Genomic DNA, 17,260 nt, shown 5'->3' with positions numbered 1-17,260 from the left:
AACTGAAACAAGTCTGTTTTATTTGATTTCTTAACTATTTTATGTGAAAATGGTGTTCTTTTAAAGCAGTCACTAATGTATACAAGGAGGAAAAATTAGCATAAATAAAATATTTCCTAATAGTCAATATTTTTCTAAGTATACTTGCTTGGAAATTGCTGTGCAAAGTTTTATGATGCCCAGCAGAGTTTTTCTGATGGATAAAACCCAAGACATGTCACATGCTATGTTCAGATAAGTACTTACAAATAATTATAGCAGTTTGACAAAAAACAAAATTCAATTGTGCAAATAAGTAAATCCAATCTATTTTGAGAGTTTTGAAAAAACAATATTCAGTTGAAATTCACTCTGGAAATTGACTTCAATAAGATAATGGAACCATGTCAAAGAATCTAAAAATTTGGGATCGTCCGGGATTTGAACCCTTGACCTCTCGCACCCAAAGTGAGAATGATAGAGTCATCAAGTAAGCATGTTTTATTTGATTTCTTAACTGTTTTTATGTGAAAATTGTATTATTTTAAAGCAGTCACTTATGTATACAAGGTGGAAATATTAGCATAAATAAAATGTTTCCTAATAGTCAATATTTTTCTAAGTATACTTGCTTGGAAATTGCTGTGCAAAGTTTTATGATGCCCAGCAGAGTTTTTCTGATGGATAAAACCCAAGACAGGTCAAATGCTATGTGTAGGTAAGTAATTACAAATAATTTTAGCAGTTTGACAAAAAACAAAATTCAATTGTGCAAATAAGTAAATCCAATCTATTTTGTGAGTTTTTAAAAAATAATATTCTTTTGAAGATTTTACTCAGGAAATTGTCTTCAATAAGATAATGGAACTATGTCAAAGAATCTGAAAATTTGGGCTCGTCCATGATTTGAACCTGGGACCTCTCACACCCTAAGCGAGAATCATAACCCCAGACCAACAAGCCACCTACCTGAACATTTTTCTATTGATTTTTCAATTGATTTAAAGAAAATAGCTTTTTGTTTTTAAAAACACCATATACATTTATGTAAAAATGAATTTGTAGAATAAATAAAATATTTCCTTATGGTCCAGTAGATAGTTTTCTAAGTATGCATATAGGAAAAGTGCAGAGACAAGATTTGTGAGTGCCTACAGAGTTTGGACTTCTCTCATGGACGAAGCTAAAGACTTGTCATATGCAATGTACAAATCATGCTTCCAGACACAGAAGAAAGCCAAAAGAAAACCTTGCAATTTCATTTTTGAACTTTTTGTGTTTCAAAATGAGACTATTCTTTTAAAACATTCAAAGCTATCTAGACAGTAGGGAACCTGCAGTTTTCCTAATATTCCACAATACAGTTGAAATTTGAATAAGTATGCTCTTATTTTTAGAACAATTAAAATGTTTCCGTAAGATTCTATTGATAGTTTTCTTTGTGTGCTTATTTGGAAAGTGCAGTGACAAGATTTAAAAATGGCTACAGAGTTTGGACTTGTCTGATCGATAAAACCCAAGACTTGTCAAAAGCTATGTGTAAATCATGCATAAATAGAAGAAAGGCAATTGAAAAATGATGAAGGCAAGATTCATAAGTATGTACAAATTATATTGGGAGTATGGCAAAAACAAAACTCAGTTGATGCTATTGACTTAGCCAATTGAGAAAATCAGATATATATAAACCATGAGATGCACCATACAAAAGAAATAGAGGGCTTGTCCGGGATTTGAACCCGAGACCTCTCGCTCCCAAAGCGAGAATCATACCCCTATACCAACGAGCCAACTGAAATAAGTGTGGTTTATTTGATTTCTTAACTGTTTTTATGTAAAAATGGTATTCTTTTAAAGCAGTCACTAATGTATACAAGGAGGAAATATTAGCATAAATAAAATGTTTCCTAATAGTGAATATTTTTCTAAGTATACTTGCTTGGAAATTGCTGTGCAAAGTTTTATGATGCCCAGCAGAGTTTTTCTGATGGATAAAACCCAAGACATGTCACATGCTATGTGCAGATACTTACTTACAAATAATTTTAGCAGTTTGACAAAAAACAAAACTCAATTGTGCAAATAAGTAAATCCAATCTATTTTGAGAGTTTTGAAAAAACAATATTCAGTTGAAATTCACTCTGGAAATTGACATCAATAAGATAATGGAACCATGTCAAAGAATCTAAAAATTTGGGCTTGTCCGAGATTTGAACCCGTGACCTCTCGCACCCAAAGTGAGAATCATAGAGTCATCAAGTAAGCATGTTTTATTTGATTTCTTAACTGTTTTTATGTGAAAATTGTCTTATTTTAAAGCAGTCACTAATGTATACAAGGTGGAAATATTAGCATAAATAAAATATTTCCTAATAGTCAATATTTTTCTAAGTATACTTGCTTGGAAATTGCTGTGCAAAGTTTTATGATGCCCAGCAGAGTTTTTCTGATGGATAAAACCCAAGACATGTCACATGCTATGTGCAGATATGTACTTACAAATAATTTTAGCAGTTTGACAAAAAACAAGATTCAATTGTGCAAATAAGTAAATCCAATCTATTTTGAGAGTTTTGAAAAAACAATATTCAGTTGAAATTCACTCTGGAAATTGACTTCAATAAGATAATGGAACCATGTCAAAGAATCTAAAAATGTGGGCTTGTCTGGGATTTGAACCCGTGACCTCTCGCACCCAAAGTGAGAATCAAAGAGTCATCAAGTAAGCATGTTTTATTTGATTTCTTAAATGTTTTTATGTGAAAATTGTATTATTTTAAAGCAGTCACTTATGTATACAAGGTGGAAATATTAGCATAAATAAAATGTTTCCTAATAGTCAATATTTTTCTAAGTATACTTGCTTGGAAATTGCTGTGCAAAGTTTTATGATGCCCAGCAGAGTTTTTCTGATGGATAAAACCCAAGACATGTCAAATGCTATGTGTAGGTAAGTAATTACAAATAATTTTAGCAGTTTGACAAAAAACAAAATTCAATTGTGCAAATAAGTAAATCCAATCTATTTTGTGAGTTTTTAAAAAATAATATTCTTTTGAAGATTTTACTCAGGAAATTGACTTCAATAAGATAATGGAACTATGTCAAAGAAAATGAAAATTTGGGCTCGTCCATGATTTGAACCTGGGACCTCTCACACCCTAAGCGAGAATCATAACCCTAGACCTGCAGGCCACCTACCTGAACATTTTTCTATTGATTTTTCAATTGATTTAAAGAAAATAGCTTTTTGTTTTTAAAAACACCATACACATTTATGTAAAAATGAATTTGTAGAATAAATAAAATTTTTCCTTATGGTCCAGTAGATAGTTTTCTAAGTATGCATATAGGAAAAGTGCAGGGACAAGATTTGTGAGTGCCTCCAGAGTTTGGACTTCTCTCATGGACGAAGCTAAAGACTTGTCATATGCAATGCACAAATCATGCTTCCAGACAAAGATGAAAGGCAAAAGAAAACCTTGCAATTTCATTTTTGAACTTTTTGTGTTTCAAAATGAGACTATTCTTTTAAAACATTCAAAGCTATCTAGACAGTAGGGAACCTGCAGTTTTCCTAATATACCACAATACAGTTGAAATTTGAATAAGTATGCTCTTATTTTTAGAACAACTAAAATGTTTCCGTAAGATTCTATTGATAGTTTTCTTTGTGTGCTTATTTGGAAAGTGCAGTGACAAGATTTAAAAATGGCTACAGAGTTTGGACTTGTTTGATCGATAAAACCCAAGACTTGTCAAAAGCTATGTGTAAATCATGCATAACTAGAAGAAAGGCAATTGAAAAATGATGAAGGCAAGATTCATAAGTATGTACAAATTCTATTGGGAGTATGGCAAAAACAAAACTCAGTTGATGCTATTGACTTAGCCAATTGAGAAAATCAGATATATATAAACCATGAGATGCACCGTACAAAAGAAATAGAGGGCTTGTCCGGGATTTGAACCAGGGATCTCTCACACTCAAAGCGAGAATCATACCCCTAGACCAACGAAACAACTGAAATAAGTGTAGTTTATTTGATTTCTTAACTGTTTTTATGTGAAAATGTTATTCTTTTAAAGCAGTCACTAATGTATACAAGGAGGAAATATTAGCATAAATAAAATGTTTCCTAATAGTCAATATTTTTCTAAGTATACTTGCTTGGAAATTGCTGTGCAAAGTTTTATGATGCCCAGCAGAGTTTTTCTGATGGATAAAACCCAAGACATGTCACATGCTATGTGCAGATAAGTACTTACAAATAATTTTACCAGTTTGACAAAAAACAAAATTCAATTGTGTAAATAAGTAAATCCAATCTATTTTGAGAGTTTTGAAAAAACAATATTCAGTTGAAATTCTCTCTGGAAATTGACTTCAGTAAGATAATGGAACCATGTCAAAGAATCTAAAAATTTGGGCTCGTCCGGGATTTGAACGCGGGACCTCTCGCACCCAAAGTGAGAGTCATAGAATCATCAAGTAAGCATGTTTTATATGATTTCTTAACTGTTTTTATGTGAAAATTGTATTATTTTAAAGCTGTCACTAATGTATACAAGGTGGAAATATTAGAATAAATAAAATATTTCCTAATAGTCAATATTTTTCTAACTATACTTGCTTGGAAATTGCTGTGCAAAATTTTATGATGCCCAGCAGAGTTTTTCTGATGGATAAAACCCAAGACATGTCACATGCTATGTGCAGATAAGTACTTACAAATAATTTTAGCAGTTTGACAAAAAACAAAATTCAATTGTGCAAATAAGTAAATCCAATCTATTTTGAGAGTTTTGAAAAAACAACATTCAGTTGAAATTCACTCAGGAAATTGACTTCAATAAGATAATGGAACCATGTCAAAGAATCTGAAAAGTTGGGCTCGTCCAGGATTTGAACCCGGGACCTCTCGCACTCAAAGTGAGAGTCATAGAATCATCAAGTAAGCATGTTTTATTTGATTTCTTAACTGTTTTTATGTGAAAATTGTATTATTTTAAAGCAGTCACTAATGTATACAAGGTGGAAATATTAGCATAAATAAAATATTTCCTAATAGTCAATATTTTTCTAAGTATACTTGCTTGGAAATTGCTGTGCAAAGTTTTATGAAGCCCAGCAGAGTTTTTCTGATGGATAAAACCCAAGACATGTCACATGCTATGTGCAGGTAAGTAATTACAAATAATTTTAGCAGTTTCACAAAAAACAAAATTCAATTGTGCAAATAAGTAAATCCAATCTATTTTGTGAGTTTTTAAAAAATAATATTCAATTGAAGATTTTACTCAGGAAATTGACTTCAATAAGATAATGGATCTATGTCAAAGAATCTAAAAATTTGGGCTCGTCCTTGATTTGTACCTGGGACCTCTCACACCCTAAGCGAGAATCTTAACCCTAGACCAACAAGCCACCTACCTGAACATTTTTCTATTGATTTTTCAATTGATTTAAAGAAAATAGCTTTTTGTTTTTAAAAACACCATATACATTTATGTAAAAATGAATTTGTAGAATAAATAAAATATTTCCTTATGGTCCAGTAGATAGTTTTCTAAATATGCATATAGGAAAAGTGCAGGGACAAGATTTGTGAGTGCCTCCAGAGTTTGGACTTCTCTCATGGACGAAGCTAAAGACTTGTCATATGCAATGTACAAATCATGCTTCCAGAAACAAAAGAAAGGCAAAAGAAAACCTTGCAATTTCATTTTTGAACTTTTTGTGTTTTAAAATAAGACTATTCTTTTAAAACATTCAAAGCTATCTAGACAGTAGGGAACCTGCAGTTTTCCTAATATACCACAATACAGTTGAAATTTGAATAAGTATGCTCTTATTTTTAGAACAACTAAAATGTTTCCGTAACATTCTATTGATAGTTTTCTTTGTGTGCTTATTTGGAAAGTGCAGTGACAAGATTTAAAAATGGCTACAGAGTTTGGACTTGTCTGATCGATAAAACCCAAGACTTGTCCAAAGCTATGTTTAAATCATGCATAACTAGAAGAAAGGCAATTGAAAAATGATGAAGGCAAGATTCATAAGTATGTACAAATTCTATTGGGAGTATGGCAAAAACAAAACTCAGTTGATGCTATTAACTTAGCCAATTGAGAAAATCAGATATATATAAACCATGAGAAGCACCGTAAAAAAGAAATAGAGGGCTCGTCCGGGATTTGAACCCGGGACCTCTCGCACCCAAAGCGAGAATCATACCCCTAGACTAACGAGCCAACTGAAACAAGTCTGTTTTATTTGAGTTCTTAACTATTTTATGTGAAAATGGTGTTCTTTTAAAGCAGTCACTAATGTATACAAGGAGGAAAAATTAGCATAAATAAAATATTTCCTAATAGTCAATATTTTTCTAAGTATACTTGCTTGGAAATTGCTGTGCAAAGTTTTATGATGCCCAGCAGAGTTTTTCTGATGGATAAAACCCAAGACATGTCACATGCTATGTTCAGATAAGTACTTACAAATAATTATAGCAGTTTGACAAAAAACAAAATTCAATTGTGCAAATAAGTAAATCCAATCTATTTTGAGAGTTTTGAAAAAACAATATTCAGTTGAAATTCACTCTGGAAATTGACTTCAATAAGATAATGGAACCATGTCAAAGAATCTAAAAATTTGGGATCGTCCGGGATTTGAACCCTTGACCTCTCGCACCCAAAGTGAGAATGATAGAGTCATCAAGTAAGCATGTTTTATTTGATTTCTTAACTGTTTTTATGTGAAAATTGTATTATTTTAAAGCAGTCACTTATGTATACAAGGTGGAAATATTAGCATAAATAAAATGTTTCCTAATAGTCAATATTTTTCTAAGTATACTTGCTTGGAAATTGCTGTGCAAAGTTTTATGATGCCCAGCAGAGTTTTTCTGATGGATAAAACCCAAGACAGGTCAAATGCTATGTGTAGGTAAGTAATTACAAATAATTTTAGCAGTTTGACAAAAACAAAATTCAATTGTACAAATAAGTAAATCCAATCTATTTTGTGAGTTTTTAAAAAATAATATTCTTTTGAAGATTTTACTCAGGAAATTGTCTTCAATAAGATAATGGAACTATGTCAAAGAATCTGAAAATTTGGGCTCGTCCATGATTTGAACCTGGGACCTCTCACACCCTAAGCGAGAATCATAACCCCAGACCAACAAGCCACCTACCTGAACATTTTTCTATTGATTTTTCAATTGATTTAAAGAAAATAGCTTTTTGTTTTTAAAAACACCATATACATTTATGTAAAAATGAATTTGTAGAATAAATAAAATATTTCCTTATGGTCCAGTAGATAGTTTTCAAAGTATGCATATAGGAAAAGTGCAGAGACAAGATTTGTGAGTGCCTACAGAGTTTGGACTTCTCTCATGGACGAAGCTAAAGACTTGTCATATGCAATGTACAAATCATGCTTCCAGACACAGAAGAAAGCCAAAAGAAAACCTTGCAATTTCATTTTTGAACTTTTTGTGTTTCAAAATGAGACTATTCTTTTAAAACATTCAAAGCTATCTAGACAGTAGGGAACCTGCAGTTTTCCTAATATTCCACAATACAGTTGAAATTTGAATAAGTATGCTCTTATTTTTAGAACAATTAAAATGTTTCCGTAAGATTCTATTGATAGTTTTCTTTGTGTGCTTATTTGGAAAGTGCAGTGACAAGATTTAAAAATGGCTACAGAGTTTGGACTTGTCTGATCGATAAAACCCAAGACTTGTCAAAAGCTATGTGTAAATCATGCATAAATAGAAGAAAGGCAATTGAAAAATGATGAAGGCAAGATTCATAAGTATGTACAAATTATATTGGGAGTATGGCAAAAACAAAACTCAGTTGATGCTATTGACTTAGCCAATTGAGAAAATCAGATATATATAAACCATGAGATGCACCATACAAAAGAAATAGAGGGCTTGTCCGGGATTTGAACCCGAGACCTCTCGCTCCCAAAGCGAGAATCATACCCCTAGACCAATGAGCCAACTGAAATAAGTGTGGTTTATTTGATTTCTTAACTGTTTTTATGTAAAAATGGTATTCTTTTAAAGCAGTCACTAATGTATACAAGGAGGAAATATTAGCATAAATAAAATGTTTCCTAATAGTGAATATTTTTCTAAGTATACTTGCTTGGAAATTGCTGTGCAAAGTTTTATGATGCCCAGCAGAGTTTTTCTGATGGATAAAACCCAAGACATGTCAAATGCTATGTGCAGATACTTACTTACAAATAATTTTAGCAGTTTGACAAAAAACAAAACTCAATTGTGCAAATAAGTAAATCCAATCTATTTTGAGAGTTTTGAAAAAACAATATTCAGTTGAAATTCACTCTGGAAATTGACTTCAATAAGATAATGGAACCATGTCAAAGAATCTAAAAATTTGGGCTTGTCCGGGATTTGAACCCGTGACCTCTCGCACCCAAAGTGAGAATCATAGAGTCATCAAGTAAGCATGTTTTATTTGATTTCTTAACTGTTTTTATGTGAAAATTGTCTTATTTTAAAGCAGTCACTAATGTATACAAGGTGGAAATATTAGCATAAATAAAATATTTCCTAATAGTCAATATTTTTCTAAGTATACTTGCTTGGAAATTGCTGTGCAAAGTTTTATGATGCCCAGCAGAGTTTTTCTGATGGATAAAACCCAAGACATGTCACATGCTATGTGCAGATATGTACTTACAAATAATTTTAGCAGTTTGACAAAAAACAAGATTCAATTGTGCAAATAAGTAAATCCAATCTATTTTGAGAGTTTTGAAAAAACAATATTCAGTTGAAATTCACTCTGGAAATTGACTTCAATAAGATAATGGAACCATGTCAAAGAATCTAAAAATGTGGGCTTGTCTGGGATTTGAACCCGTGACCTCTCGCACCCAAAGTGAGAATCAAAGAGTCATCAAGTAAGCATGTTTTATTTGATTTCTTAAATGTTTTTATGTGAAAATTGTATTATTTTAAAGCAGTCACTTATGTATACAAGGTGGAAATATTAGCATAAATAAAATGTTTCCTAATAGTCAATATTTTTCTAAGTATACTTGCTTGGAAATTGCTGTGCAAAGTTTTATGATGCCCAGCAGAGTTTTTCTGATGGATAAAACCCAAGACATGTCAAATGCTATGTGTAGGTAAGTAATTACAAATAATTTTAGCAGTTTGACAAAAAACAAAATTCAATTGTGCAAATAAGTAAATCCAATCTATTTTGTGAGTTTTTAAAAAATAATATTCTTTTGAAGATTTTACTCAGGAAATTGACTTCAATAAGATAATGGAACTATGTCAAAGAAAATGAAAATTTGGGCTCGTCCATGATTTGAACCTGGGACCTCTCACACCCTAAGCGAGAATCATAACCCTAGACCTGCAGGCCACCTACCTGAAAATTTTTCTATTGATTTTTCAATTGATTTAAAGAAAATAGCTTTTTGTTTTTAAAAACACCATACACATTTATGTAAAAATGAATTTGTAGAATAAATAAAATTTTTCCTTATGGTCCAGTAGATAGTTTTCTAAGTATGCATATAGGAAAAGTGCAGGGACAAGATTTGTGAGTGCCTCCAGAGTTTGGACTTCTCTCATGGACGAAGCTAAAGACTTGTCATATGCAATGCACAAATCATGCTTCCAGACAAAGATGAAAGGCAAAAGAAAACCTTGCAATTTCATTTTTGAACTTTTTGTGTTTCAAAATGAGACTATTCTTTTAAAACATTCAAAGCTATCTAGACAGTAGGGAACCTGCAGTTTTCCTAATATACCACAATACAGTTGAAATTTGAATAAGTATGCTCTTATTTTTAGAACAACTAAAATGTTTCCGTAAGATTCTATTGATAGTTTTCTTTGTGTGCTTATTTGGAAAGTGCAGTGACAAGATTTAAAAATGGCTACAGAGTTTGGACTTGTTTGATCGATAAAACCCAAGACTTGTCAAAAGCTATGTGTAAATCATGCATAACTAGAAGAAAGGCAATTGAAAAATGATGAAGGCAAGATTCATAAGTATGTACAAATTCTATTGGGAGTATGGCAAAAACAAAACTCAGTTGATGCTATTAACTTAGCCAATTGAGAAAATCAGATATATATAAACCATGAGAAGCACCGTAAAAAAGAAATAGAGGGCTCGTCCGGGATTTGAACACAGGACCTCTCGCACCCAAAGCAAGAATCATACCCCTAGACTAACGAGCCAACTGAAACAAGTCTGTTTTATTTGATTTCTTAACTATTTTATGTGAAAATGGTGTTCTTTTAAAGCAGTCACTAATGTATACAAGGAGGAAAAATTAGCATAAATAAAATATTTCCTAATAGTCAATATTTTTCTAAGTATACTTGCTTGGAAATTGCTGTGCAAAGTTTTATGATGCCCAGCAGAGTTTTTCTGATGGATAAAACCCAAGACATGTCACATGCTATGTTCAGATAAGTACTTACAAATAATTTTAGCAGTTTGACAAAAAACAAAATTCAATTGTGCAAATAAGTAAATCCAATCTATTTTGAGAGTTTTGAAAAAACAATATTCAGTTGAAATTCACTCTGGAAATTGACTTCAATAAGATAATGGACCATGTCAAAGAATCTAAAAATTTGGGATCGTCCGGGATTTGAACCCTTGACCTCTCGCACCCAAAGTGAGAATGATAGAGTCATCAAGTAAGCATGTTTTATTTGATTTCTTAACTGTTTTTATGTGAAAATTGTATTATTTTAAAGCAGTCACTTATGTATACAAGGTGGAAATATTAGCATAAATAAAATGTTTCCTAATAGTCAATATTTTTCTAAGTATACTTGCTTGGAAATTGCTGTGCAAAGTTTTATGATGCCCAGCAGAGTTTTTCTGATGGATAAAACCCAAGACATGTCAAATGCTCTGTGTAGGTAAGTAATTACAAATAATTTTAGCAGTTTGACAAAAAACAAAATTCAATTGTGCAAATAAGTAAATCCAATCTATTTTGTGAGTTTTTAAAAAATAATATTCTTTTGAAGATTTTACTCAGGAAATTGTCTTCAATAAGATAATGGAACTATGTCAAAGAATCTGAAAATTTGGGCTCGTCCATGATTTGAACCTGGGACCTCTCACACCCTAAGCGAGAATCATAAGCCCAGACCAACAAGCCACCTACCTGAACATTTTTCTATTGATTTTTCAATTGATTTAAAGAAAATAGCTTTTTGTTTTTAAAAACACCATATACATTTATGTAAAAATGAATTTGTAGAATAAATAAAATATTTCCTTATGGTCCAGTAGATAGTTTTCTAAGTATGCATATAGGAAAAGTGCAGAGACAAGATTTGTGAGTGCCTACAGAGTTTGGACTTCTCTCATGGACGAAGCTAAAGACTTGTCATATGCAATGTACAAATCATGCTTCCAGACACAGAAGAAAGGCAAAAGAAAACCTTGCAATTTCATTTTTGAACTTTTTGTGTTTCAAAATGAGACTATTCTTTTAAAACATTCAAAGCTATCTAGACAGTAGGGAACCTGCAGTTTTCCTAATATTCCACAATACAGTTGAAATTTGAATAAGTATGCTCTTATTTTTAGAACAACTAAAATGTTTCCGTAAGATTCTATTGATAGTTTTCTTTGTGTGCTTATTTGGAAAGTGCAGTGACAAGATTAAAAAATGGCTACAGAGTTTGGACTTGTCTGATCGATAAAACCCAAGACTTGTCAAAAGCTATGTGTAAATCATGCATAAATAGAAGAAAGGCAATTGAAAAATGATGAAGGCAAGATTCATAAGTATGTACAAATTATATTGGGAGTATGGCAAAAACAAAACTCAGTTGATGCTATTGACTTAGCCAATTGAGAAAATCAGATATATATAAACAAGGAGGAAATATTAGCATAAATAAAATGTTTCCTAATAGTCAATATTTTTCTAAGTATACTTGCTTGGAAATTGCTGTGCAAAGTTTTATGATGCCCAGCAGAGTTTTTCTGATGGATAAAACCCAAGACATGTCACATGCTATGTGCAGATACTTACTTACAAATAATTTTAGCAGTTTGACAAAAAACAAAACTCAATTCTGCAAATAAGTAAATCCAATCTATTTTGAGAGTTTTGAAAAAACAATATTCAGTTAAAATTCACTCTGGAAATTGACTTCAATAAGATAATGGAACCATGTCAAAGAATCTAAAAATTTGGGCTTGTCCGGGATTTGAACCCGTGACCTCTCGCACCCAAAGTGAGAATCAAAGAGTCATCAAGTAAGCATGTTTTATTTGATTTCTTAACTGTTTTTATGTGAAAATTGTATTATTTTAAAGCAGTCACTAATGTATACAAGGAGGAAATATTATCATAAATAAAATATTTCCTAATAGTCAATATTTTTCTAAGTATACTTGCTTGGAAATTGCTGTGCAAAGTTTTATGAGGACGAGCAGAGTTTTTCTGATGGATAAAACCCAAGACATGTCACATGCTATGTGCAGGTAAGTAATTACAAATAATTTTAGCAGTTTGACAAAAAACAAAATTCAATTGTGCAAATAAGTAAATCCAATCTATTTTGTGAGTTTTTAAAAAATAATATTCAGTTGAAGATTTTACTCAGGAAATTGACTTCAATAAGATAATGGAACTATGTCAAAGAAAATGAAAATTTGGGCTCGTCCATGATTTGAACCTGGGACCTCTCACACCCTAAGCGAGAATCATAACCCTAGACCTGCAGGCCACCTACCTGAACATTTTTTCTATTGATTTTTCAATTGATTTAAAGAAAATAGCTTTTTGTTTTTAAAAACACCATACACATTTATGTAAAAATGAATTTGTAGAATAAATAAAATTTTTCCTTATGGTCCAGTAGATAGTTTTCTAAGTATGCATATAGGAAAAGTGCAGGGACAAGATTTGTGAGTGCCTCCAGAGTTTGGACTTCTCTCATGGACGAAGCTAAAGACTTGTCATATGCAATGTACAAATCATGCTTCCAGACAAAGATGAAAGGCAAAAGAAAACCTTGCAATTTCATTTTTGAACTTTTTGTGTTTCAAAATGAGACTATTCTTTTAAAACATTCAAAGCTATCTAGACAGTAGGGAACCTGCAGTTTTCCTAATATACCACAATACAGTTGAAATTTGAATAAGTATGCTCTTATTTTTAGAACAACTAAAATGTTTCCGTAAGATTCTATTGATAGTTTTCTTTGTGTGCTTATTTGGAAAGTGCAGTGACAAGATTTAAAAATGGCTACAGAGTTTGGACTTGTTTGATCGATAAAACCCAAGACTTGTCAAAAGCTATGTGTAAATCATGCATAACTAGAAGAAAGGCAATTGAAAAATGATGAAGGCAAGATTCATAAGTATGTACAAATTCTATTGGGAGTATGGCAAAAACAAAACTTAGTTGATGCTATTAACTTAGCCAATTGCAAAAATCAGATATATATAAACCATGAGAAGCACCGTAAAAAAGAAATAGAGGGCTCGTCCGGGATTTGAACACAGGACCTCTCGCACCCAAAGCAAGAATCATACCCCTAGACTAACGAGCCAACTGAAACAAGTCTGTTTTATTTGATTTCTTAACTATTTTATGTGAAAATGGTGTTCTTTTAAAGCAGTCACTAATGTATACAAGGAGGAAAAATTAGCATAAATAAAATATTTCCTAATAGTCAATATTTTTCTAAGTATACTTGCTTGGAAATTGCTGTGCAAAGTTTTATGATGCCCAGCAGAGTTTTTCTGATGGATAAAACCCAAGACATGTCACATGCTATGTTCAGATAAGTACTTACAAATAATTTTAGCAGTTTGACAAAAAACAAAATTCAATTGTGCAAATAAGTAAATCCAATCTATTTTGAGAGTTTTGAAAAAACAATATTCAGTTGAAATTCACTCTGGAAATTGACTTCAATAAGATAATGGAACCATGTCAAAGAATCTAAAAATTTGGGCTCGTCCGGGATTTCAACCCGTGACCTCTCGCACCCAAAGTGAGAATGATAGAGTCATCAAGTAAGCATGTTTTATTTGATTTCTTAACTGTTTTTATGTGAAAATTGTATTATTTTAAAGCAGTCACTAATGTATGCAAGGTGGAAATATTAGCATAAATAAAATATTTCCTAATAGTCAATATTTTTCTAAGTATACTTGCTTGGAAATTGTTGTGCAAAGTTTTATGATGCCCAGCAGAGTTTTTCTGATGGATAAAACCCAAGACATGTCACATGCTATGTTCAGATAAGTACTTACAAATAATTTTAGCAGTTTGACAAAAAACAAAATTCAATTGTGCAAATAAGTAAATCCAATCTATTTTGAGAGTTTTGAAAAAACAATATTCAGTTGAAATTCACTCTGGAAATTGACTTCAATAAGATAATGGAACCATGTCAAAGAATCTGTAAATTTGGGCTCGTCCGGGATTTGAGCCCGTGACCTCTCGCACCCAAAGTGAGAATGATAGAGTCATCAAGTAAGCATGTTTTATTTGATTTCTTAACTGTTTTTATGTGAAAATTGTATTATTTTAAAGCAGTCACTAATGTATACAAGGTGGAAATATTAGCATAAATAAAATATTTCCTAATAGTCAATATTTTTCTAAGTATACTTGCTTGGAAATTGCTGTGCAAAGTTTTAAGATGCCCAGCAGAGTTTTTCTGATGGATAAAACCCAAGACATGTCACATGCTATGTGCAGGTAAGTAATTACAAATAATTTTAGCAGTTTGACAAATAACAAAATTCAATTGTGCAAATAAGTAAATCCAATCTATTTTGAGAGTTTTGAAAAAACAATATTCAGTTGAAATTCACTCTGGAAATTGACTTCAATAAGATAATGGAACCATGTCAAAGAATCTAAAAATTTGGGCTCGTCCGGGATTTGAACCTGTGACCTCTCGCACCCAAAATGAGAATGATAGAGTCATCAAGTAAGCATGTTTTATTTGATTTCTTAACTGTTTTTATGTGAAAATTGTATTATTTTAAAGCAGTCACTAATGTATACAAGGTGGAAATATTAGCATAAATAAAATATTTCCTAATAGTCAATATTTTTCTAAGTATACTTGCTTGGAAATTGCTGTGCAAAGTTTTATGATGCCCAGCAGAGTTTTTCTGATGGATAAAACCCAAGACATGTCACATGCTATGTTCAGATAAGTATTTACAAATAATTTTAGCAGTTTGACAAAAAACAAAATTCAATTGTGCAAATAAGTAAATCCAATCTATTTTGAGAGTTTTGAAAAATCAATATTCAGTTGAAATTCACCTTGGAAATTGACTTCAATAAGATAATGGAACCATGTCAAAGAATCTATAAATTTGAGCTCGTCCGGGATTTGAACCCGTGACCTCTCGCACCCAAAGTGAGAATGATAGAGTCATCAAGTAAGCATGTTTTATTTGATTTCTTAACTGTTTTTATGTGAAAATTGTATTATTTTAAAGCAGTCACTAATGTATACAAGGTGGAAATATTAGCATAAATAAAATATTTCCTAATAGTCAATATTTTTCTAAGTATACTTGCTTGGAAATTGCTGTGCAAAGTTTTATGATGCCCAGCAGAGTTTTTCTGATGGATAAAACCCAAGACATGTCACATGCTATGTGCAGGTAAGTAATTACAAATAATTTTAGCAGTTTGACAAAAAACAAAATTCAATTGTGCAAATAAGTAAATCCAATCTATATTGAGAGTTTTGAAAAAACAATATTCAGTTGAAATTCACTCTGGAAATTGACTTCAATAAGATAATGGAACCAGGTCAAAGAATCTAAAAATTTGGGCTCGTCCGGGATTTGAACCCGTGACCTCTCGCACCCAAAGTGAGAATGATAGAGTCATCAAGTAAGCATGGTTTATTTGATTTCTTAACTGTTTTTATGTGAAAATTGTATTATTTTAAAGCAGTCACTAATGTATACAAGGTGGAAATATTCGCATAAATAAAATATTTCCTAATAGTCAATATTTTTCTAAGTATACTTGCTTGGAAATTGCTTTGCAAAGTTTTATGATGCCCAGCAGAGTTTTTCTGATGGATAAAACCCAAGACATGTCATATGCTATGTGCAGATAAGTACTTACAAATAATTTTACCAGTTTGACAAAAAACAAAATTCAATTGTGCAAATAAGTAAATCCAATCTATTTTGTGAGTTTTTAAAAAATAATATTCAATTGAAGATTTTACTCAGGAAATTGACTTCAATAAGATAATGGAACTATTTCAAAGAATCTGAAATTTTGGGCTCGTCCATGATTTGAACCTGGGACCTTTCACACCCTAAGCGAGAATCTTAACCCTAGACCAAAAAGCCACCTACCTGAACATTTTTCTATTGATTTTTCAATTGATTTAAAGAAAATAGCTTTTTGTTTTTAAAAACACCATATACATTTATGTAAAAATGAATTTGTAGAATAAATAAAATTTTTCCTTATGGTCCAGTAGAAAGTTTTCTAAGTATGCATATAGGAAAAGTGCAGGGACAAGATTTGTGAGTGCCTCCAGAGTTTGGACTTCTCTCATGGACGAAGCTAAAGACTTGTCATATGCAATGTACAAATCATGCTTCCAGACACAGAAGAAAGGCAAAAGAAAACCTTGCAATTTCATTTTTGAACTTTTTGTGTTTCAAAATGAGACTATTCTTTTAAAACATTCAAAGCTATCTAGACAGTAGGGAACCTGCAGTTTTCCTAATATACCACAATACAGTTGAAATTTGAATAAGTATGCTCTTATTTTTAGAACAACTAAAATGTTTCCGTAAGATTCTATTGATAGTTTTCTTTGTGTGCTTATTTGGAAAGTGCAGTGACAAGATTTAAAAATGGCTACAGAGTTTGGACTTGTCTGATCGATAAAACCCAAGACTTGTCAAAAGCTATGTGTAAATCATGCATAACTAGAAGAAAGGCAATTGAAAAATGATGAAGGCAAGATTCATAAGTATGTACAAATTCTATTGGGAGTATGGCAAAAACAAAACTCAGTTGATGCTATTAACTTAGCCAATTGAGAAAATCAGATATATATAAACCATGAGAAGCACCGTAAAAAAGAAATAGAGGGCTCGTCCTGGATTTGAACCCGGGACCTCTCGCACCCAAAGCGGGAATCATACCCCTAGACTAACGAGCCAACTGAAACAAGCCTGTTTTATTTGATTTCTTAACTATTTTATGTGAAA

General features: G+C 31.7%; 1 non-coding gene across 1 annotated transcript; it reads right to left on the bottom strand.

The window, feature by feature from the left end:
• Positions 1 to 6,163: 6,163 nt before the first annotated feature.
• On the bottom strand, positions 6,164 to 6,235 carry TRNAP-UGG (transfer RNA proline (anticodon UGG)). Its single transcript has one exon. It is a non-coding gene; the product is annotated as a tRNA-Pro (tRNA).
• Positions 6,236 to 17,260: the final 11,025 nt, after the last annotated feature.

This window comes from Taudactylus pleione, unplaced genomic scaffold, assembly GCF_031769625.1.
Source record: "Taudactylus pleione unplaced genomic scaffold, aTauple2 ptg000317l, whole genome shotgun sequence".
NCBI classification, from domain to species: Eukaryota; Metazoa; Chordata; class Amphibia; order Anura; family Myobatrachidae; genus Taudactylus; species Taudactylus pleione.
This window is presented reverse-complemented; position numbering and strand designations above follow the sequence as displayed.